Below are 24,278 nucleotides of genomic sequence, written 5' to 3'. Positions count from 1 at the left end.
AAGGTGCAGAGTTCAGTCCTCTGCAGCTGAGAAGGTGAAGAGATTTTCCTGTAACAAAGCAGGATTTTTACAGCACACTGACCACTGCCATGATGTTTTGCACCTGGGAGGTCTCTCAAGCAGCTGACTTGCACAGCTAACCGAGGTGTCACACAGAGATCCTGTGAAGCTGTCATTTGTGGAGTGGATTCTTTTCCCTACAGCTAGGGGTAACATGTTGATTTGTTTGGTGGCTATTTGAAAAACAGTATTAAAAAAACAGGGGGATGAGAAGAAGTAAAATTCAGACCAAACAGAATGTTTCAAAATGTACAGTGTTGTTCTTGAGTGGGTTTTTTGTTATTATTCTTAATGACCCCAAAGTGTTTTAAAATTAAGCATAATTTTGAATTGAAACATTGAATACTTTATTTTAGAAAGCATCAAAATAAAAGGTCAATTTTTGTTGTTGGGTTTGTTTTTTTCTTTACTAAAACAGTTGCCAAAAGTGATGCTGGTATGCATAATATTCAGATCTTCCTGTTCTGGGTGAAAAAATCTTAAAGTTGAGATCTTTCAGTCATTTCACTATAGGTTTTCTTCTTAATCTTTCTTCTCATTGTTAATTTGTTCAGTAGGAAAAACACCACTTTTGGAAAATCATCATTTCATTGACACTCCTCAAAGCAGCTGGAAGACCAAATAGGAGGAAAGATTACTTTTATTTTTCCACACAAAAAAGAAACTGTTTTATAGTGGGATAGGATTTGCAGTCTTGATCAAACTCAGTTTCAAAGTTGATAATTCTCCCATTGGTAGAAAAAATGGTCAATGCTATTTTTTTTTTAATCCCAGCGTGTACGCTGACACGTATATAATACTAACAGACAATGCCAGCAGTGGATGTGTTGAAATAGTCTTCTGCAGCCAAACAAAAGATATTTCTACTGACACCTGAGCAGATGTGAGTGAGCTCTGCTTGTTTGCTGTGCTGATGGGGAATGGCATGACTGTGATAATGCAGCACATACCTGGGCTCGTATAGCCTTCCAAGTCATCTGGCTCTGTGGTTGACTATACCTGGGTGGGACATGGCTTTGTGGTACAGTTCGCTTGTGTCTTTCAGGGCAAAGTCGACAGACCCATTGCCCCATTATTCTGGAAATCAGTCTGGAAACTGTAATTGCTTTCTTCCCCTCTGCTTGATTCAGTACTGAGCTCTCAAAGACCAGGTTAGGACTTCTGTGATAACTTACTTGGAAAAATATAGCCTGTAGTATGATAAATCTTTGTGTACTGTGTTCAAGGTCTGATTTAATCCCTCATAGAGCACTTCTGTGTTGATTGATCATTCATATTTGCATTAAAAAAAACAGAAATAAAAGACCCCAGGTCTCGCTACAGAGAACATAAGTAATACTTAATTTTGATTGAATTGCTAGCAACTGGTAATACTGATCAGAAGAAACAAGATTTTATTTTCTTTAATTCTTTCAAAAACGGTTTTGTTACCCAAGAATATGATTCCTGCTCTTCTTGTAGAGATTTGTCATTGCAGTATTCAGCAACTGTCCTCAACTCCTCTGTGGAAAAATTCATCTCACTTTTAGGGGCAGCAGAGAAAGAACAATATATTAAAGGTAAAGAGAATACGTGAGAATCTCATACAATAGTGAAAACATCTAAAAGTAGGGACTGAGAAGTCCATTTCCATGACTTTTGTCTGGGAGCTAATCTAAGAAATATGTGGGCTGGTGGATGAATGGACCTAAACAGAGTAGTCGAGGCGGTGTTATCCATCACACTAGTGTAAAAACACAATAGCTTCATTGCAACAGAGATTACTTGGTGATTTAATCATAATTAACTCTGCAACCTTGACATCAAATGGAATCTTGTTTTTGATGGTGTGTGACCTTTCCAGTAAAGATACTGAAAGAAACATGCTTCTTGGTGTGAATAAAATAGCAGAATTTGGCCCTAGCTGAAAGACTATACTCCAGACTGCTGTAACTGGAGATAGTCTGAGCTGCTTAAAAATCCCAACACAGTGACAGCAAGTTCTAGATAACTATTTAATTCATTACAACATAAATAGGAATTTGTGGCCTGAAACTGCAGACACCAATGGCTGCCATATACCTGCGCATACTGTGGCTGATATTTTCAGCTTTCAGTAAATGCAAAAGCATCATTTGATGAAGGTTACCTGTGTTTATTTAACACAATACAGACCTCCATGATTAGTAAAATGACACTTGAAGCAGCTTTTGTAACCAAGTACTGGGCTTCCTGCCCAAAACTATTGGGTAACTATTTGCAGATTAGAAGAGGGGACTGAAGACAAATGGTGTCTTGAAAGTAAAAACGTGACCTTTCCTAAACAACATGATGCTAAAATGCTAAGCGGGAGATAGCCCTGCAGTGTAACTTAAAAGAAAACCACAAGTTGTGTTTGCTTTTCAGCATCCACAAGCTATTATTCTGTAATAACGGAGGGAAAAGTTTTCTCCAGGCAACCCTTCCAGTGGTTGCAAACTGGAAATAACTTCCAACCACTAAATGATGTTTAATTTTTTTCTTTCCCCTTTTTTTTTTTTCTATTTCATGCATATCCTTGTTTGCACAGCAGAGCAAATGCACTTCTAAGGATGTGTCACTCTGAATGCAAAGCAAGCTACCCTGATGAACAGAAATATGCCAAGAGTTGCACTCACACTCCAAAGGAAGCAATCTCTAACAGCAGTTCCTGTTAGACCAGAGGTGAGTTAGAGCCTTCACATGATTTTCTGGTACTTGCTGTGTTACTATGGGCAAGTCACTTGCAACATCTCTGTACCCCAGTGCTTCAAAGTGTAATTCAGCAAGGATGGTGAAAGATGGTGCACTGATTAGGCACTGAGTTAGGTTTAACTTTCCACTTTCCCCCAATATGGAACTTATTGCTGCATGTACACTACCAGGACAGCCTGAAGAAAGGCAAAATTGGTACAATATTAAAATCTTTTTTAAAAGGACATTTGAATGCCAATGTTTGTATTTTTATTTTATGAATGCAATCTTATATTTTTTCTTTTTTTTTCCTTGATACTAATGTTTCTTAGGAATTGGCTGTTTTGGGTGTTTGTTACTTACTCTTTCCTTCAGCTATATTATGGAAAAGGAGTTAAGTAAGAATAAATCTTAGGATTTAAAAAGAAATTACGAGATACACTAATGTGCACTGGCAACACAAAATCATCCTTGAATAAAGGGGGATCAATTCTTTCTATTAGTAAGATAGCAGACTTGCTGAATCAAAGGGTTTAAGGGCAGAAAGGACACTATTATTATCTAGCTTGAACTGCCATATAACATAAGCAATTACATTCCACAAACTATAGGCTTCCTTTTTAACAGAATGTTTTAGTTTTTACTTAAGTATCCAGTCTTGTTTTGAAGGTATCACGAGCTGGAGAAATACCACTTTTCTCACATAGAGTATCTCATTTTACCCTTCTTCTTTCTACCCTGTCATCCTGTGTCTGTGTCCCCCATCCCATTCCCCTCCCCCACTTTTTATTTACTTATTTCAAGCATTGTATTAGATGCATGACTGGTGAAAATTCATGTTAAGTTGGCTGTCCACTCCAAATCCCATGATATAGTAACAGCTGCTATCAGCCTGAGAAGAACCCAGAAATAGAAATTTTAAAATATCAATAATACCTGATTAGGGTTCAGGCAGATTAACTGCACTTCTGTCAATAATCTCTGTAGATGGAAGATTTGGGAATAGGTAAGGAAATTACTGCTACTTAGTTCTCACAGAGGCAGTTTCCTCCATGTCTTGTCCCTGGCACCACAATCCCTACAAGTGGAATTCCATCCTAGGAGATTACTTTATTTTTTTTCTGTGCAGGAGCTGAGGTCTCAGTTGAAGTGTATTTCCCATTCCACCCACGTGTTTCTTAGCCACTGATTTTATTCATGTGTGTTAAAATCTTTTCTGTTGTCCCTTGCTGAAGCTGTTTCCATGGCTGTAACTTGGACTATATGTAAAGTACAACTGCAAGTAATATCATATTACTTAGTTCATTTTATGCTGCACATTGAAGGTGTAGAACAGTCTAAAATATTTAGGATTATTCACATTACCCAAGCTAAGATGTAACTGCATTTGGAAATAGTTTGAAAAAACAGCTACAAGTTTATTTATAATCCAGTCCTCTATAGGAAACCTTCAGACAGTTAAATTTATTCCTTTTATTAAGGTATTTATTTGGAAATTGCATTGATCAAAATGCACAGATGATCTTTACAGGAATAACAAAGAATGTTACCAACACCTCTTTCAGGTGGGATGTTCCTATACAAAAGGAACCTTGTATAGGAATCCTATACAAAAGGAACCTATACAAAAGGAATTGCCACCTGCCAATATAGCCTTCTGTAAGTGACATTCAATTGAGTTTTAATGGAAATCATATGCCTTTGAGCTATCTTTGAATATGCTAACTGAAATGTGTGTATAATGTGTGTATTCTCTACTCTCTTCTCTCTGTTTTCTTTCTCATGTATGTCTTTTGGGCCACAGCCCCATAATGAACTGCATATGCAGAGACCAGTGTATATCAAGGAGTCCATTGGCTGCTGTAGAGTTCCATATGGAGGTGGGGGTCCATCCAACAGAGTAACGTTCATGTTGGAGATGTTGGGCAGTAAACCATTGGCAGCGGAGACCATCTTCATTTGTGTCCTGTACAATATCGGGCATGTTATGGGTTGCTTTGTCTTTTTCTCTCATTATACAACCAAATTATATATAGAAACCACATGGGCACAGTGGGGTTCCAAACAAGCTTCTTTACTAAATATAGAGAGCATAGGAGAACAAGTTACTTATACATGGTATTGCTCAGAGAAGTTTCTAAAACATTGAATGCCACAGCATGGACAAGTGCTCACAGACTACTGAGAGAAATGTTACTTTGTCCGCTACTCGTTCCAACAGACTACATCATTGCTTAAAAAAGAAAAGAAAGAAATTGTCAGAAAATAAAAATGGGAATTGCTTCTGACTAAATGTAATTAAAAGAAATTGTCACGAAATGGGTAAGTGAAGATTTTTATAGTCTGAAATCACATAGTTTTTCAATAATGCCAAACCACCAGCTTTAAATAGAACCTGATTTTCATTAATAATTCTGCTTTCCAGTTTTTTATGATTTTTTCAGCAGACCTTATGGATCATATGTAACAATAATATGAGACATGCCACAAAAGGTCCATTTTTAGATGAGATTCCAGGATTTTGCTTAGTTTTATGAGCACTGGATCCAAACTCCAGTGGGACATGCCAAAATTCTAACCATTCGTTAACTCAAGCTATCAACAAACTTGAATAAAACAGCTATTTGTAAAGTTATTTTTATATATATTCATACATATGCCCATACACAAGCACACACATATGTATGCATATGCATACATATATGTTTCTGTGACCATGTATATATGTGTATGTGTATGGGCATATATATGTATGAATATATATAATTGCATCCCTGGAATAAAATGATATAAAAATCAGTAGCATGCATAACGCTGTAACCTTCTGACAGAGATAAAGGTCTCTTTGAAGTCCCAAGAATGAAAGACAAAGTGCCTGTGGAGCATTTAACTTTCTAAAAATATAAAGATTCACACTACCACAGCCACAACCTCTGTTTCTAACTTATATGGCCTGTTTGAGACATTCAGAGACATAATACAATATAACTAAGCTAGCTACTTTGAGTTATATTTTGGAGTCCTGATTAATTTCTTCCTAGACTTATGGCCAATTTGAGACAACTCGGAGGCTGTTGACTTTAGGAAATAATAAGCCTCCCTATCCCCTGAACAATAGATCCACTGAATTTTAAGCCAACATCTTTGGAAAGCTGAGTTATGGATAAAACCCAGGCAGTCTAAGTCAGATATACTTCCTTCATGTATCTGAATCAGTCATTCCAAAAGTGTTTAAGTCATCTAAATTTGTCCTAAATAAAGGAAAGCAGGTAAGGGTGAAAGCATGAAGGAATTCCAAGTGCCTAAGGACAGGCTAAGATGAACTCCTCCTTTATGACTTCAGACACCTCCCTTCATCCATTAACTTTATAGGAAATTTAGGCATTAACTTGAGGAAAAATGTTTCAGGAGGCATTAATCTGTAAATTGGTTGCTAAAGTTAGATTGAGTTCCTCCACAAGTTTCACTACCTGAAATCTGAATACCCCCTACATAGCACTAGCAGAAGTTCATCACTTGCAGAGCTGAATTTTCTACTTATTGTAAAAAACCGCAGAAGCTGTTTACATTGATTTGTACTTCAGTTTCTGACATGTAATAGGATAGGATTATGATATCAAGTTGTTGGCAGCTTAAATTAGTTTTTGTCATTCTTTTGGGGTGTTTTGTTGTTTTTTTTTTCATTGTGGAAGTAGTAGGTGAACATCTAATTCAAGACCTTACACTAATGGACACATGCATACAGGCTGAATTTACATTGCCGGTGGAAAACTAGATTTCACCATTTTCTATATTTTGTATACTTGACTTCAAACCTTACGTTATCTTTTAACACTGTTCTTGGGTTTTATTCATTTTACTGTGTCCAGTTCTGGGCTCCCCCCTACAAAACAGACATGGACATGCTGGAGAGAGTCCAACAAAGGGCCACTAACATGATTAAGGGATTGGAGCATCCCTCATATGAAGAAAGGCTGAGACAGCTGGGGCTGTTCAGCCTGGAGAAGAGAAGGCTCGGGGGGGGAACTTATCAATGTATATAAATACCTGAAGGAAGGGTGTAAAGAAGAGGGAGCTAGGGTCTTTTCAGTGGCACAAACTGAAACACAGGAGGTTCTTCCTGAACATCAGGAAATACTTTTTCACTGTAAGAGTGGCCAAGCACTGGCACAGGTTGTCCAGAGAGGTTGTGGACTCTCCCTCCTTGGAGTATTCAAAAGCTGTCTGGACATGCTTGGGCAGGGGGGTTGGACTAGACAACCTCCAGAGGTCCCTTCCAACCTAACCATTCTCTGATTCTGTGATTCTGTGATTCTGTGATATTGTGATACTGTGATTCTATGTCTAAGTGGCAGGCATGTTCCATGTTATTTTTTTTTTTTTAATGGAAGACATCATGAGACTGTTCCGGTCTTGTTGGCTGTTATGATGCTAAATAGTAACTTACAGTACTGTATACCTGATTTCCTTTTTGCACTGGATATCTTGATTGTTCAGATCCATATTGCAGACATCATGGACTGAAGAGGAGCCAAGTTCCATACATAATACACACTGCTTTCACTTAAAAATAGCCAAAACACTTTAGTCTTTTGAATTCCAGTATTGATCTTGATCAGCCTGTGGTTTAGCTAGGTAAGTGTACCTATAGACTCATTATAAGGAGCTGGAAAGAGCAGGAGTAGCGTTACAGACATTCCCTAGCTCCTATGAGGATGTCCTGCCTGTGTGACTGTAGGTAGTAGTTGACAAGAGTTAGGCAGGAGAAAACCTGAATGACCATCTTCAGGGTAACCAGCAGGAGCAAGACAGACCTGGACTACTTGCTCTGCTCTTAGAACTGTCTGGTTATACTGGTAGCCATAAACTAGAGTGCAAGGACCCATTCTCTGGCCTTGAGGCCAACTGAAATGATCTGGCCACGTCCATACTATGGTCTCCCCAGAACAGGGTGGGCATGTGGTAAATCCTGAACTGTGTTTGGGAACGATTTTGGAAAATGCTAACTGAGCCCAAGCCAAAACTGTGTTAGTATCCATGCTATCAGTTTAGCAGTTTAGATGACCAAATCTCAGTGCTTGCAACCAATCCCCAAATCCACCTTAATTTATTAAAATAGCTATGGTGTTTGTGTCTTAGAATACAGAATACAAAAATTCATGGCCATGGGAAACAGACACCAAGTTTCCTCCAGCCCACGGGCTGCACATTGTCATAGCTCCTACTGGAAGAGGGAAGCTTGTGCTTCTCAGTCCGTCCTGTAAATCTCACAGTTAGGAAACTCAGGAAGCAGAAAATTCTGGTTCAAAGTTTTCTCTAAAATCAAATTATCCATGTTACATTAAGTATGTAGAGTTCCCATTGTATTTGGGATTTTGGATGAATGGATTTGTGCCATATACAAATATTTCCTTGGAAAGGGAGACCTCAGACAAATGATGTGCCCAACCTTTCCTACTGGCTAGATTTAGCCTCCTTGTTCTATTTGAACCGTTGTTCATGTTTAATTTAAAAAGTTGTCTTTGGAGACAATTAGCACTCTCCGTTATTAGCTTCTGGAACCTTGGTGCCTATTCTGGTCATTTAGGTTAGGTAATAGAGATCTTGCTCTACACGTTCATTCACTAATTATCGTTGTTACTGAAGTTACTTATTCCAACCTAAGATGATTTCCTAGATGTGTTTTAGATCTCAGCGTTCTCAAAGCAGAAACCTGAGACCAAATTCTGCTTTGTATTCCACTAATAAAAATCTGGAGTATTTCCACCAATAGATTTCTGTTCATGGGATGTATTCTGAACAGTCCATTCATTCCCTCAGTGCAGTGTAAGCATGATAGATAGTGTAAGCATGATAGTTGTAAGCATGATAGATCCTCTTTACATCAACTGTAGCATCAACAGAATCAAACACCCTCTGTAAAGCACTTGTATTTTGACAAATCGGCAAATTTCCATAAAATATTTTTCCTTGGAATTTTTATGACCAACTTACCCATCGTCTTTTTCACTCATGCATGAAAAATGCCAAAAAGCTATACAAATATTTAGTTTGATTTATGATTGTTTTCTGGGCTTGAGAAAGGCTGTGAAACAGCTAAGAGCAAAGAAATCACAGTCCAGAGCGCATGTGGCAAGGCATCAATTGCTGTTCCTTATTAATCCCTAAAGTACATCTCAGTGAAATTAAATAAATTAGTTAAGCCTGTTCACCAGGCCTTACCATTGTCCCAAAAAGGAATAGCTCCCACTGCCTAAGAATCAACTGAAATGCAGATCATCAAATTACTGAAATTAGAAAGATATGATTAACCTCTGCAATTGTTCCATGCTCTTTCACTTCTGCAGAGATCTAAACTAATTCCATGCAAAAGGTATGAAAATCTTTAAGAAAGGCTTTTCTTATAGAATTTCCATCCCATTTTTACAACCTAAAGTATTTGGAATTCTTTGAACAAGTTTCAGAAAAGTATCCAAACTTTCTGATGTTCCTCCCTAAATTACATGGGATGCTGGGGACACATTAAAGGATTTAAAAGGGTAGGAAATGTACTATATCATTTTTTGAGTCCATAAGTGATTTTCTATTCTTGCCAACTGTACTCGTGAGACTCAAGGGCACAAACAGACAGCCAAAGAGCATTTTTAATGGATTCTTTCGCATAAAAACTTCATCTAGTTCTGCTGCCCTTGGTTATGCTTTTTTTTCCCCAAAAAAATATGCTGTAGTGATCACTTCTTAAGGAAAAGAGAGAGAAAATGTTTAAGCACCAAGATGTGAGTTTATTTTTAATAATCCCTCATGTTCATTGTGTTATGTATCCAATGGCCTTTTAAACAATTGGCAGGCAGCCTACAAGTATAACACTAATACTGTGGGCTTTTTGTGTTACTTGTAAAACTTTATTTTCAGGAATATAAAAAAATACTAGTGTCACAAGCCATTTCAACAATAAGCAGGTACCTAACATGCTACAGGAAACAGTGAGCTTGCTATTTATTTGCTCACTCAGCAGTGCATTATAGAGTGAATTTTCAGCCTTGTGTGGAGGACATTAGGTATCCCTTTATTTCTATTATCTTGGGGAATTTAATTTCAAATATAACAAGTTTCACAGCAACTTTCTCTCAGTACAAAACTGAGCAATCTGATTTTTTTTAGGAGCAGTGTCTCTGCTGGTTTCAGAGGACTCATTTCTTCAGGTTCTTGTAAGGGTTTTTTGCAAAAAAGTGTAAAAAGTTAATGATGAATGTTTCAACTTTTAACTTTTTTGAACAATTCACAAAATAAAAGAAGCTGCACAAAATAAAAGAAGCTGCAAAATCAGGATGTTTTCAATAAGACTCAATGTATTTCAAATGTTTCACATGAAAGATGACTTACAAATAGTAACGCACCATTTTTAGTCTGTATAGTAAAACAACAAATACATTAATGCCACAAAGTTTAGCTGTTACAGACAAGCCCACATATCAGCCTCCATCTACCTGATTAACCTAACTATGGTTAAGTCATGCTGGTTTGGCAGGGATATAAAATAAGAGAGAGTGACACAGCTAAACCATTTTAGACAGTTGTGGGTCTCCCAGCTCACAGGTGTCTTCTAGCTGAACCAGTTGTGAAAACATTTAGTGGGAATCTGGATGGTTTGACATGCTTTGACCAGATACTATCACTAAAAATCTTGAAACATCTCTTATGGTCATTTTCTATTCAAAGTAAACCAACATAAGCAGGATAAATTATAAGAATGAAGAAAATTCTAAACATAAAACAGTTAAAGTATTTTAAAATGGGGTAGCAATCTAAGGCGTTGTCTTATCTATATTCTCAGGTCAATTTTATGGAGCATTTTCTCCAGAAAAGAACATGATTTTAAAAATACACAACATAATCTCCTCTTTCATATTAGTGGTGCTCATAATGCAATTTGCTAAAAAGAAGGATTGTGTGGTACAAACCAGAAGGCTGGAGAGAGCTGCAGTGTGAGAGGTCTGCCTATAGAGGTGGGAACACACAGACCAAAGTTCAGTTCAGCTGCTCTTTGCCAGTCACCTGTAGACAGAGGAGCTCATGTGTGACCACAAATGGACCTACTTTAGGCATCTAGCAGGCATCTGTTTATCCAGGACAAGATGTAAAACTAAGACATTAATGGGCCAGTGATGAAATGTGTAGTCATGTTTGTAAGCTAAAACACAGCCCTGATGTGGTTAAGTGCTGTTAACTACTGGAATTAATGGGCTTCATTGCCTGGCATAGCTGTCTAGTTTCACACAAGCTACTGAATGCATACCAAATGATAGTTCCTGTCAGTGTAGTTCTTTATTCCATTTAAAATCATGGCCATAAGGTGAGAAGTCCCAGGTCTTAATACTAGTCCTGTGAGTTAGATAGAATCCTGCAAAATTCCAATTCAAAGGGTTTTTTAAAATGTATTTATTTTTAAAACTCTTATATTGAATTTAAATAGCTCAAGACTTGCTAAACCTAAAGAAAACCAGATCCTGCCATTTTATGGCCTTCTTTCTTGTTTGTTTTTAGGGAAGCTGGAAGAAGCTGTGCAAGCTCAGCATTTCAAAAGACAGCCCTTTACTGCATTGTGTTAGTAATTGCAGTGAACCCTACCAGAAAGGTTGAACAAGTCACTGCATGGCAGCTATATCTCCTGCTTCAGCTGTAATCTTCAGTGGGCTGTTTCTTGATTCATGACACTGTCTAAGCTTCCTCTGCTTCTCATAGTTTGAAAACCTAAATCACATTGTCGGGAAGATGCTTCTCCCCATCAGGAGGCTGAATGCCTCCTGTGGCCATGTAGGTATCATTTTTTCTAAGAGCAGTAGAAAAAGGTGAAGTTGATGAAGCTGTTCCATCCGGAGAAAGGCAGATTGGTAGGAATTTGGAGAGTAAAGTTTGAGTCTGTCTTCTTGGGCTGAAGGAGAACAAATAATTTTTATTACCATTGAGTTATACAGTAGTTTTCTTATTTCCTGTTGAGCCCGAGCTCATCCTATTTGTGCAACAAGTAGGGACTGGAAGGGATTTACAAGAAAGCACCTGACTTCCGAATCTTTGGTGCTACTTTTTTTGGTCTTTTTACCTTGTACGCGAAGTTCATAAATAATCTAGGGGCATCAGTTGCTCCTTGCTCAATGCAGGAACATTGCTGTCTTTATGATACAATAGCACAGCTTCAAACAGAGTAGTACGTGGGATCGTATTTTATGACACACTATTATGTGATGGATAGAGAACTCTGCAGAGTGTGAGGAGCTAGGAGTTAAGTCCCCCTCAGGCTGTGGAAGGAATTGTATTCAGGTTTAAATATCTCACGGGTAAATTCACTATTAAGCTGAGTACTTTGCAAAAGCCAGTGAACACCACCTTCTTTTCCAGAAAGTTGTTTTAAAAGATAACAGAAATGATTACAGCTTGTGAGAGGCCTGGTCCTACTAGAGCATATGAACTGGGCTTTAGGCATGCTTATGGGATTAAGCCCTTTAGGGAACTTTGGCACCATGCAGCTGAGTTTCTGGATCCCATTAAGGCCTGGGTAGATCTGGGCATGCACACAATGCAGAACTGCAGGTGCCTAGAGAACATCCAGGTCCAAATGTGGTGTGCCTGATGAGTTCAGATGCTTTCAGAGTTACTCAGATGCTGGGTGGGAATTGAAATGGGAGGAGGGAAGAGAATGAGTTGCAGTTTAGGGCTTAGATATTTAAAGAATATATAAAACTCTATTTCAGATGAATACGTTTCTCCTTTTCTTTTTTTTTCTTTTTTTTTTTCTTCCCGTTGGGCCATTAAGTCTTTCAAATGCAAATATAAGAGTAGACAAGATGGCCCAAATTCTACTTACATGGATGGAAAATATTTTGATTTATGCTGATGCAAATAATAGAAGAAGTTAGTCCAATAGCATGAAAAAAGAGTGATTCAACACTTTCCCAAGAAATAAATTATCCCCCCCCCCCCCCCGGAAGGGTTAAGAATAAGCTAAGTAGATACCAAGTTTGGGGACTAAAATTCTTTGTCTGAGAAAGCAAATAAATCAATGAACATCAGAGAATAATGAGAACCAGATTTCCCTAAGTTAATTTCTGGGATATATCATGGCTTTGGCTAAAGTCTGGTATAAAATATTCATGATGCAAAAATTCTATCACCCATGGTAAAATGCATTTTGTGAACAAAGAAAAGGAAAAATCCTATACTGTACATGGGGCCAATTTTTTTTTCTGCTACAGTGTTGTCAATCTGGAATATTTCACTTACTTTCATATATATATACGCGTGTGTATATATATATACACCTACATCTATACACATACACACACACACAATCACGAACAACTTTGTTATTACTGCAATGCTGTACTGTTTCCCAGAAGGCAGTAAATCAATGTGTTGTAACTATAGCAAGTATTTACTTTGCTATCTATCTGCCTAGATTCCCAAATTAAGCCGGAATCTATAGGAAGCCTTTTTACCACCCGTGAATTTGTCCTGTTCTTACGAGGTAAACCAGGTACAGCCTGAGAGCTGTGGAGAGGCTTGGAGAGACCTTAATTGAACGTGCTGTGATTGCTTTCTTGCATCGTAACATAGACTAGGCATTAAATAGAGTGGTAAGAGCCTGCTGCCCGTAGTCCTTGGAGCTAGCTGGGTTGTGAAAGTAAGAAGAGCTGGACACTTAACTCAAAAACTTTGCCAATCTTTGGAAAAATAGGATATGAATATGAATTTTTAGGTCCTTAAATGTTACTGGTGGAAATCTGGCTCCAGGCAGCTGAGGGTATGCCCACATCTGTCAGTGCAGGCAGACCCAGGCTAATCGCCCATGTGCTGAGCTAGTTCCAGGCTGGATTACACAGGACTGCTTCAGCACGACCCTGTGCTTACGCTGCTCTGCCTCTCCTCTGCAGCACAGCTGGAGGAATCACAGGTTTGCCCCTGTGCAATATAACAGTGCAATATGCAATTCATTATGTTATGGACCAAGATAGTGTGCCATGTACTCTTCTGAACACTGACCTGTGGTCCTCCTTTTTATTGCTTTAGTAATGTCATCATTGTCTGACTAGTCCTTTGGAATACTACCACTGTTCCAGCCTGCGATAAAAAATCAAGTGTTTTCTCTGCTGGCTACCAAAGGCAGTTCCTACCATCTCTTTCATATTCTGTCCTACTTAGGCTCTGGGGCTGCTCTCACAAACATGAAAGCACAACTCCTGTGTAGGACTTCTCATCCACAGAGCACACAACTCTCCATAAAAAAAGACACATGCCAAGTTACAGCATGGGAAACTGAGGCATGAAGAGCGAGAAGTGAATCACCCTAAGTCACACAGCTGGACTAAGAGGAGAAGGAATTCTTCTTGAGGCAAATGCTTTATCCTGTGAATGCTGCTGCCTCCTAAATATTTGTGTATACTCTGGGATTAATGAATCATTCACTGACTGAAAAGGTGGGAAAAAAGCTTTTTCACAACTCTCCATGGAGTTTGTAACTCAAGCAAACAGCTTAAACTCTTTCAGTAAAATACTGCTCATAAATAATTAATGATTTGCTTCCTAAAGACAATATTTTCCAGTAATTTTGAACAAGATTGCTAGATAGGGTGGGAGAAAAAATGTATCAAGTCATAGTCTATCCAACCTAGAGCTACATAAAATTGGGTAACATTCAATTATGTTTAATGTCACAATTTTTGTTTGTTTTAGCTTATTTGCCGTGTGGGAAAAAATGTTTTCTAATGCATTTCAGAGTCCTTGCAGTGCTAAAGTTAATTTTACTGATCTTAGAATAAAGCTTTCAATATAGGACCACCTGAGCCTCCTTCTAAACCTCCTTGAAGATCTCACTGTCAGATGCACATGGTCTTACAAAGGTCTTGGATTATCAGGTACATTTCCCAGGTCTGTCTGTGACACTAAAGCCTAGTTTAGCCACACATCTTCAGGCTGGGTAGTGACTTGCTTAATGACTAATCAAACTGAAAACAGTGTGATTCCACATGAGCAAGAAAGAGAGAGTCAAACCCTGAGGATTACTGCCTGAACTAGAAAATGCACCAGGGAGAATTTTCTGAGTCAAAAGACAGAAAGTTTTGAGAAAATTAGTAATCTGTGAGCATTTTCATCTTATTTGCAAACATGCTGAGGAAAGCATATCACTTGGCTTGACTGGGTTCTTGCTAAGAATCAGCCTCCTGTACAGATGCATTTTTTAAAGCACAAATGGCATTTTGAGGTGGAAAGTGCTCTTAATGTGTAAAATATACTGTCAAACAAGCTCCAAACCACAAATGTCAGATCTTGAACCAGATATGCATCTCTAATTCCCCCAAGGATTTGTTAGTGGGGGAGGGATTGGACAGCACTGGGTCAGGAGTTCTGTCTTGGCCCAGTGTACAAATAAATTCAAGCCATAAAGTTTGGATCCAAATTTCCCCTGAAGTTAATTGGGGTTTGGATCAAATGTTCCATCTCTAATTATGACTCATATTAATAACATTGGGGAGTGTAATTTTTTTTCCAAAGTGCTCAGTGTTGCTCTTACTCTGATCCCATTGAAACCTAGGGTAAAATTCTTATTTTTAATGCAGGGAAAAAAGTCCGCATTGAGCACTTATGAAAATCTCTTCTTCCTGCCTTCCCTCCTTGTTTCCCTGCACCGCCTCTCCTCCTGCCCAAGTCAATGTGTTTAGCTCATTCTCTGTAAAAATTTCAAAGTAAGTAGTGAAAATACCATCTGTTAAAAATTCCAGTTCTGTGTTTTTGATAAAAGGGAAAGTTGTTTGAGAAGTGCGCCATTTCAGTGATGGCATGCCAGCTGAAGGAGGTAATGTTTGCAGCAACTATTGGAATACAAATTCATTTAATGAGGAAGAGTCCTATTTATGTAATAATAGGTAAGATCAGATGCCTTTAAGTATTCAAATTTTTTCTCGAGTCAAGTTCTTGACATTACAATGGGATGAGTTAAAATATGTTCCTTCAAATTTGCTTTTGACTGAAAATTGGAGGGAGGGAGTGAGTTACTGATATGTTTTTTAAATAGAAAAGGATCTGTAGAAAAATTGATTTTTGTGTTGGGAAGGAAACTGGAATGATTAGGCAAAGTTTTTGCATTCCTTAATTTTACAGTGGAAAATTTGAGGTAGGGGGATGGTGTGTGAGTTCTTGTTGCTGTTATGTTTGAAGAAGATCGTTTTTCTTTTTCTGTGGGAAACATCCAATGTTTCCAATCAACTCAAGTTACAAGTGCTGCCAGGTAACTTTATAGACTCCAAACCCATTAGAAATGCCTTAGTTTCTTTCTACATCTACTTGGGTATGTCAATGCCTGTACACCATCACCAAAAAAACAAAAGGAAAAAAAAAAAAAAAGAAATCAGGACAGTTTAGCCTGGTGGTTGTGACTCTGAAAAGAAATAATGCTGCTAAAGGCTTAATCTAAGTGCCATAGACACCTTGTCAGTGAATTCAAAGACATGTTTTGCTCCAGCTGTTCCCAGGAGAACTCAGCTGATGTTCTCAATCTCTTACAGGGTGTTGGTGGGGGAAGGAACCAGCAGAAAATGTTAGAAAATGGATTTTCTACAGTCCCCTATGCTATTTTCCTGTGATGCAGCGTGTGTTACTATACGTGTATTTATCTGTGTGTATGTGCATGTGCGTGTGTGCACCAGTGCAGGAATACTTGTCCAGAGGAAAGAGAGGTGTAAGGAGGGATGTCTATACCCTACATCTCTCCTCATCTGAACACGTTTCTAGCAAACTGATGATCTGGGGCATGCAGGAGGTGTACATGAGTTTTAATGCAACCCACTTATACTCTTTATCCTCCAGTTTATCGAGGGGAAAGCTGCACATGAGCTGAGGTGAAGTGTTCAAGGCAAAATTTACGATGACATTTAAAATCAGCAAAGCTTGCTGTAGCTCTAAAGGTTGAAGCATACTTGCACACTTCATATAATCTGATCCCAAGCACCCACCACATTGGAAGTTAAAAGTATTGTATACATTGCTACCAGTTACCACATCAACATTTCAGATATGTGCATGTGATTTAAGTGCAGATGACCTGGAGCTTGCTGATGCCATAACTTAAAAAGCAATCAGGCTGTGTGCTGGCTAGAACAACAATGTGGGCATTATAACAATCTCACTTGAGCAGCCATTAAGACATCTCCAGCACACTGTTGTACTACTAAAACGTAATTCCCAGTAGACAATAATCCTAGACCCCTCGGCTGTGAATCATGGGCAGTAAATGGCTGATGGGCAGGTTAACAATGGGCTTTGTAGGCAGTCTGACATTGTACAGGTGCGCATCATCACAGTAAAGTAATTAACAGGTACTTAAAGGAATGTACATTTAAGCTCAAAAAACCTGTTAAGAGACTTCCTAAGTGGACTGCTATTTTTTTGTAAAGCCCACTTATATTTTATGACCAGGTAAAAGGGCTGCAGAGCACAAATGCAATCTAAAAGTAGATCTGCAATCAATAGCTCTCCTATCAGCGCTAGGCTGCTCCATCAACAGTACCATTTTATAACTCTGTGACATGTTCCTGACTCAGGATTTAAAGTGATTCAACAATGAAGTCTGACCCCTATAAAGAAAGAAAGAAAGAAAGAAAAACCAGTAATTTAGCATTTTACCCAAGAAAAGGCTGAGAAAAAAAATAATTAAGGAATACAAGTAATTTATTAGGAAAAAACTGTTGTCTGTGCGGATATTTACAGAATATGTATTTATGTATATGTGCATATATACATGTGTGTGCATATATACTCACACACATACGCAAGCCAGGAACTCCACCTGATACATATCTGCACGCTTTTTTGGATGGTATTGGAGTTATTTGGGCAGTGAACAAAGGCCCAGTATGAAAGGCGAGGCAGTGAATTGGGGGTTGCAGCAGGGACTGCAATTTTATGTGCTGAACTAACGAGTAGTAATGGGAGCAGCTAGAGTTCCCTCAGCATTTCCTCTTCTATTTCTTCTCTCTCCCCTCTAGTAAATCCAAGTCTGGCATATATAGCAGATAAAGAGTTTTAAATGTACAGTTTTATCCAAGGTTCTTTATAGGAGTAACAAGATCATCTGGTTAATAAATGCTTGATTCAGTCCTCTGCCTGCAAAACTCTGGCTGAATACCTTGTAAGCATTAAAGGATTATCCCCAAAGGGTTGGTATTCTGCCTGCCTGGGTTGGCCAGTGCAGGTTTACCAGCATTTTTCCTGGTGGACAGATTTGGATGTGGTGGGAAAGTTTTGATGATCAAACTGGTAGCGAACCAAGAAGCAAGTCTATTTATTAAAAACATGTTTCTCCACAAAATGGCATTTGCATAACTGTTTTAAAATATGAAGAAACAAAACCAGCCACAGTGACGTCATCATCCTGTGGCTGGTTATAGGTCTTCCAATTTCTGGGAAGTAAGGTGGGGTCGGTTTTACCTGATACGGTGCAGGTCCCTGGGGTTTGGAGGACTATTAGTTCCTGTGTGTTTGCTGGTAAATGTGACGGTGGGGCCCTGCCTTGCCCCTTGTACTGAGGGTGATATCTTTTGGTTCAACATAGTGGCAGTGCACTGATGTGCCGGCAAAGGCATAGGTCTTTCCACTGATTAGCCTCTCTCTGGCTCCCTTTTCATAGATGAGAAGGTTTTCACAGTCTCTGCCCTGTAACACCGACAATTCCCTTCTGTAAATCAAAACCACCCTGGTTCTCTTGCATCTCATACCCAAGAAGAAGGACACCTGGACTCTTGCCCCTCCGGGATGCAGCAGCGTTCTTGCAATGCATATGCTGCAGAGGTTTCTGCATTGCCACAACTCTACAGCACTCCTGCTTTGATTCTTGGCATGGTAAAAATGCTCCTATGGAAAGTGTTTCAAACACTCTGGACTACTTCTTTTGCTGCTGTGGGAGTTAAACCCTGAGGAAATCTGGCACATTTGTTTGGACATTTTTGCATTAATACATTTACTTCAAAACAGTATTAGCACGAGCATATGTTTGTTTTATAAAGTCTTAATATCATCCAAAAGAAAATGCTTTGGAACCATTACACAGATACATGTCACTAGTGTACTTTCCAAGCTCTCCATGCACATTTCATGCTAAGCCTATGCATTCTATATTAGACCTTATTTTTGCCATCCATCTTAGTACTATCTCATCTTTCCCTTAGTGAGATTTTGATTTCATTTAATCTCCTTTAACTCATGAAATTTTTCACTGAAGCCAGAGTAGTCCCTCTGTGTAAAACAAACGCATATAAAAAAAACTAAAAATGAATTCACCCTATTACATCCTCCTTAAGGGATCAAAAAGCATTATTTGAAACCATTAAAATGTATTGCTATTTTTATTCAAAGTAGATACGGTACTTTATATTAAAAGTCCAGATCTCCACCTGGAGTGGATTTCACTTTACCTACATAAAGCTACTTAGAAGTTATACATCTAAAGTAAACCACACCCTAGATTCCCTTCAGAGTCAAAGGAAAGATATAGGCTCTTCCAGTTTTTAGGATCCCATCTGAACATAAGTATCAGACAGATATGTGTATCATCCTGTAGAAGTGCCTAATTCTCCATAATATAATAGAAGCCTACATAATTAGTTTATACTAATTGTGTTACACCAGACAGCTAAAATAATGTGAAATGAATTTCGCCTCTCATGTAAAGAGCTCCACAGAGAGGTTAATGTGAGGCTGCTCTATATCACCTAAGAATACAATTCTAAAAAGAGTATTTTTTATTCTTTTTTAATACGTATATGTGAATAAACAGTTTTACTGATTGATGACTGATCTTAGGAAGCACACTGAAACATGGTATATGCTATAATGTGTGATTAATATATAGTTTTAATATCCCTTGTGTTATTTTTCCATTTTAAGAATAATATAAGCAGGGAATAAAAATATTTCCAAATTGTCAGCATGCCTAACTGGTCCAAATTTTGAGCCTCAAAGTTTGATGAGTGCAGCCCTTAAAGCCTTACATTTTTTGCTAATTAATATCATTTGCAACATTCTTTGGACATAAAAAGAAAAAGAAAAGAAAGACTAAGGAGGATACTAGTTACCACTAGCTTATTCGGAAGCAAAAAGGCTCAAAAAGATGAAATCTGATCAAAATAAATAAATACTTGCAAACTTTCACGTTATCACTTGCAGACAAAAATGTCTCTAATGTTAATAAGGGACCTAGGCCAAAGGCTTTAGGAGTTGCTGTTCTTAAAAAAACATGATTTATTTGATTTTTTTCCAACTTGAATGTCATGAACCAGACATACATAATTATATTATTTGTCTTATGCAAGCGAACAAGAATAAATTAAAACTGGACATGTTGCAACAGGGCTGTTGACATTATATACAAAGTCTGCTTATTGTCATAAGATACTCTTAACCTTTAAGCCAAAATCTTTCAAAACTATTAGTGTTAAATCTAGCAGCTGTTGTCAAATTTTTCCCTTTCTCTGCTTTATGCATTGTGCTTTATTTGAAATGTTTGTTATATTTGTGTATATAACTTTCTGCAAGCTGTCCCTTGAAAGCTCAAGGGATTAAATGAGTAGGTTGAGCCTGTTCAAAGGAACAAAAGTTAACAAATTAAAAGAAAACTTTCTAAAATGAATGTGTAAACCATTAAAATATTTAGCTGTATTTGCATTGGATAGTTTCCTCTATATAAAACAATATGGATTGTTTAAATAAATGGGGTTAAGGGAAACTTATTTCTACTGTAAAGTTTATTAAAGCTTTAGGAATGATGGCCTCGGTCCTTCAAACGCTTACGTGTTTAACTTAAGGCATGGAATAATCTTGTCCTGGCAGCACCAGCCAACCCTCACAGCTTCGTCTTCCAGCAAGACAAAGACACGGAGGGCATCCAAAAACTGGAAAAGGAGGTAATGGTTTCCCCCTTGCTTCTGTCTAGCCCTTGCCTGCATATTTGAGCCACAGTCTAGAAACTGTGTTTCCTGGTTATTTGTGAACAGCGAATGAGTCTCTGTAGATATTATTACAAAAATAGGCTCAAGTGACAAAAACCGCAGAGTTCACGTAAGAAGTAGAAGGACAAATTGGCAGGTTTTGGGCTATTGCGGTATTTGATTTTTAAAGAGTTAGTCTGCAGGAAGACGAGGGCAGATGCCACGTGTCTTGTAACATATGGCGTATCCTATGCTGTCTTATAGCATGCTGTGAAGTGGACTTAGGAGATCCTTTATCTGGCACAGATCAAAGCACAAGGACAAGCTTTTCTATAGCCAGTGCTGTGCCTGGAGAATTAGGCCTGATTATGAATTGAGGCGCAGTGATGATCTTATGCACCTATGCTTTCCTGAGGACTTGGGTTATCTCTCCATCTAATTCAGTGCTGCACCATGTTGGTGTATTGGTCACGCAGGAATGACTCAGGCAGACCTCCAGGTACTTGTCTGTATGAAGAGTTAGACATGTCACATTGCAGTAAACTTATTTCTGACCAAATTTCACACAGACACTCTCATGACCAGAGTAAGGGATGATTTGTGGTAAAATGAAGCAGAAATCAAGGGGCTGGGGGCATCCCTTCTCACTATGATAAATTAGTTTATACCTTACTGGGGTGTGTAACAAACAGCTGCTTTTCATTCACAGTGAGTTTGTGAAGCAATCAGAGCCCCTTTTTGGAGGGGTCACTGAGGCACTAGGTGCCTCCATGTAGAAGAAACTATATGCAAGTCTGGAGTAGGAATTCGCTGTATCACCCAAAGGAGGTTGATTTTCTAAACTCAGAGTTGGGATTCAGTTAGATTGACAAAGATTTTTTGTGAGAAGAATTCAAGGAGGAAAAAAACAATAAGTATTCAGAAGGGAAAGGTAAGCTGAGGGAGTCCCAGAGACAATAGGATTGTGTGCGTGAAAGGAAAATATCTTTCTGGTCAGAGAGCTGGATGAAAGATTCCCAGAAAGGGGAAGAAAATATGAAATTAAATCAAATCCCTTCTTCTTATTGAGTATTCCTGAGCTCAACAAGGTAGGGTGTTACGCTTTATTTGCAAACAGGCAGGGCTGCATCAAAGAAATATTTATCTCAATCTGTTTTAAGAATTAGAAGATGTTTCAAGGTGCCAAATTTTGCCTTGCCAAATTCCAGTTCCAGGTTAGAAAGGATGGAACTTTCCAAGAACTTCACAGAGTTACTCAGTAAAACCAGAGGGAAATTGGTACCTATTGTTTTTCCATGTCACTTTGATATTTCCAGCGAAATTGAATCGCACTCTCCCTGAAATTTGTTTCTTTATAGGTAGAATTATAACTTGAGGTCCAAATGGCCTTTTGAATCTAGATTAGAGTTTGAAGTGCATATATCAGAACAGTCTTTACTATTGTACATGCAGGTTTCTGAAATACAGTTCCAGACTTGAGTCAATGCCTTTTTTTTTCTCCCAGGGGAAAAAAAAAAAAGATAAGAAAAAGAATGTATGAAAGGTTTTGCTTTCCTATGCAAGTCTTACAAATATTGTCACTAGATCTAATCAGCCTAACCTGCTGAGTACATGACATTTAATATAGGATTGTTTTACAACCCTTTCTCTTCATTATTCTTGCACTATCTAGCCTATTATTTCTCATATAATTGTTACAGAATTAAGACTTCTTACCTGGCATCCACAGCCAAAAGCAAAGAGTGTTGACTTTACTCATTAGTCAGTCAGGTTTTTCAGTTTTTCTTGCAGTCTTAACCATTGACATATAATTACCAGGAAAGCCAAGCAAATTATTGTTCAGTATATTCAGAAACCTGAATTCAGGTAAAAAATGTCTCATCCATGCAAAAACGCTACAGTTCTGAAAAACATACATGAACAGTAAAATGCTAAAACTTAAAGTGTAGTATCACCTCAGTGCTATGTAGTTATAATTATTGGAAAATCATATGGAAAAAAAAGTAAGATTAATATCTGCCAGATCTCACAGGCTGGCACTCAGCGCACAGGATGGTTTCCTTTAGCTATCTGAAAGCCAGGTGTAAAGCCCAAGCTGGTTCTCTAGACTCCACCTATAATCAAAGGTGAAAATTAAACACCTCCAGAAGCTATTTATTTCTGTCATGTTCTTATTCTTCAGGGCAGACAGACAAGATGCTTAACTTTAATTGCCTCCTATGAATCTCACCCTCATTTTTCATCTAACTGAGCAAGCCTATGCACCAGAGCCAATGTAACAACTAGTGCAGTGCACCAGTGCCAATATAAGTGAGTTAGTGCAGTCCGCCACCTGGGAAGTGCGTCCTGCTTCTCAGCAAATTACTGCATGCATTTCAGCAGTGCAGTGACACCATTTGTGGCAATAAGCCTGGTTGTGTATTTCTATGCATCACTGCACTCTAGCAAAAAAACATGTCACATAGAGGGGTTGGCAGGAGAAGCTGCCCGGGCAAGCTAGCAAGAGAAATAGATGAGCAAAATAGGTGCTGAAAATGATACACAGAACAGAGGAAGCAAAAATTATGACAAGCTAGGCACAAGATTTTGTAAGTTTTTTGGTTTTGCCTGGGAACTTGATTAAATGTCAACGTGAAGTACACAGGAAGGATCACACAGGGGAGGGTGGGTTTTGAAAGCCAGGTGAGACCAGGGCAGAGAATCTGCCAGGGATGCTCTGTCAGCACGGAGGTGAGACTATGCACAACCCAAAACCTGCACAGTGCCCTGACAGCCCTCAGAGCCCTGCACAGTGCTCGCTGCAGCTGCCGAAGCTGCATGGCAAACATCACCTTCACACTTCATGCACGCGTTGCCTCTCCTTGCTGCCCCATCGTTGGAACAGCCCCCATGCACCAGACAAAGGGTGTCTGCAGTTCAGAAACCATCTTTCAGGGGAAAAGAAGAAAAATATATCCAGGATAATTTTTAATGATTGACCCATCCCAGCTGGGCTGTGCTCTCGTGTACCAAAGGTCCACGCATGGAGAGGACGTTGGCCCACAGATAGTCTCCCTTCTGCACCAGAGGAAACTAGTGGCTTGTATTTTATTGTAATGATTTCTGTAGCTTTTGGATGGCCTCCTCTTTAGAGAATGTGATATACACAGAGCGCCTTCTGCTTGCTGGTGGAGGCTGGGGAGGAGGGGGGTGGGGAGCCCAACCAGTAGAATTTTGTAACATTTATTTGTTCGGGTAATTTACTAAGGGTTTACTAGAATAATCCCATGGAAAGATTCACTGTTCTTTGTTATAACATGGACTGGAAGCTTAAGTTTGTTTGTAAAGCTCTAAAATGACCACAGGCTGATGGAAGATACATTATTTAACAAGCTTGCTGGTTAAAATGAAAAGCTTGTTTAGCGGCAATGAGCACTATCACTTTGTATTAACTGAAGTTCAAGTTCAGCTGTCTGGACACAAGCAAGATGCCTGCTCTCTGGTGTTCGTGAGGCAAATCTGGAGGATGAAATGCAGATCTGAACAGGAGATATAAGGAAATTGTTTACCTGGGTC

This window comes from Ciconia boyciana, chromosome 3 (genome assembly GCF_034638445.1).
Source record: "Ciconia boyciana chromosome 3, ASM3463844v1, whole genome shotgun sequence".
In the NCBI taxonomy this organism is placed as follows: domain Eukaryota; kingdom Metazoa; phylum Chordata; class Aves; order Ciconiiformes; family Ciconiidae; genus Ciconia; species Ciconia boyciana.
Note: the sequence above shows the minus strand (reverse complement) of the source record.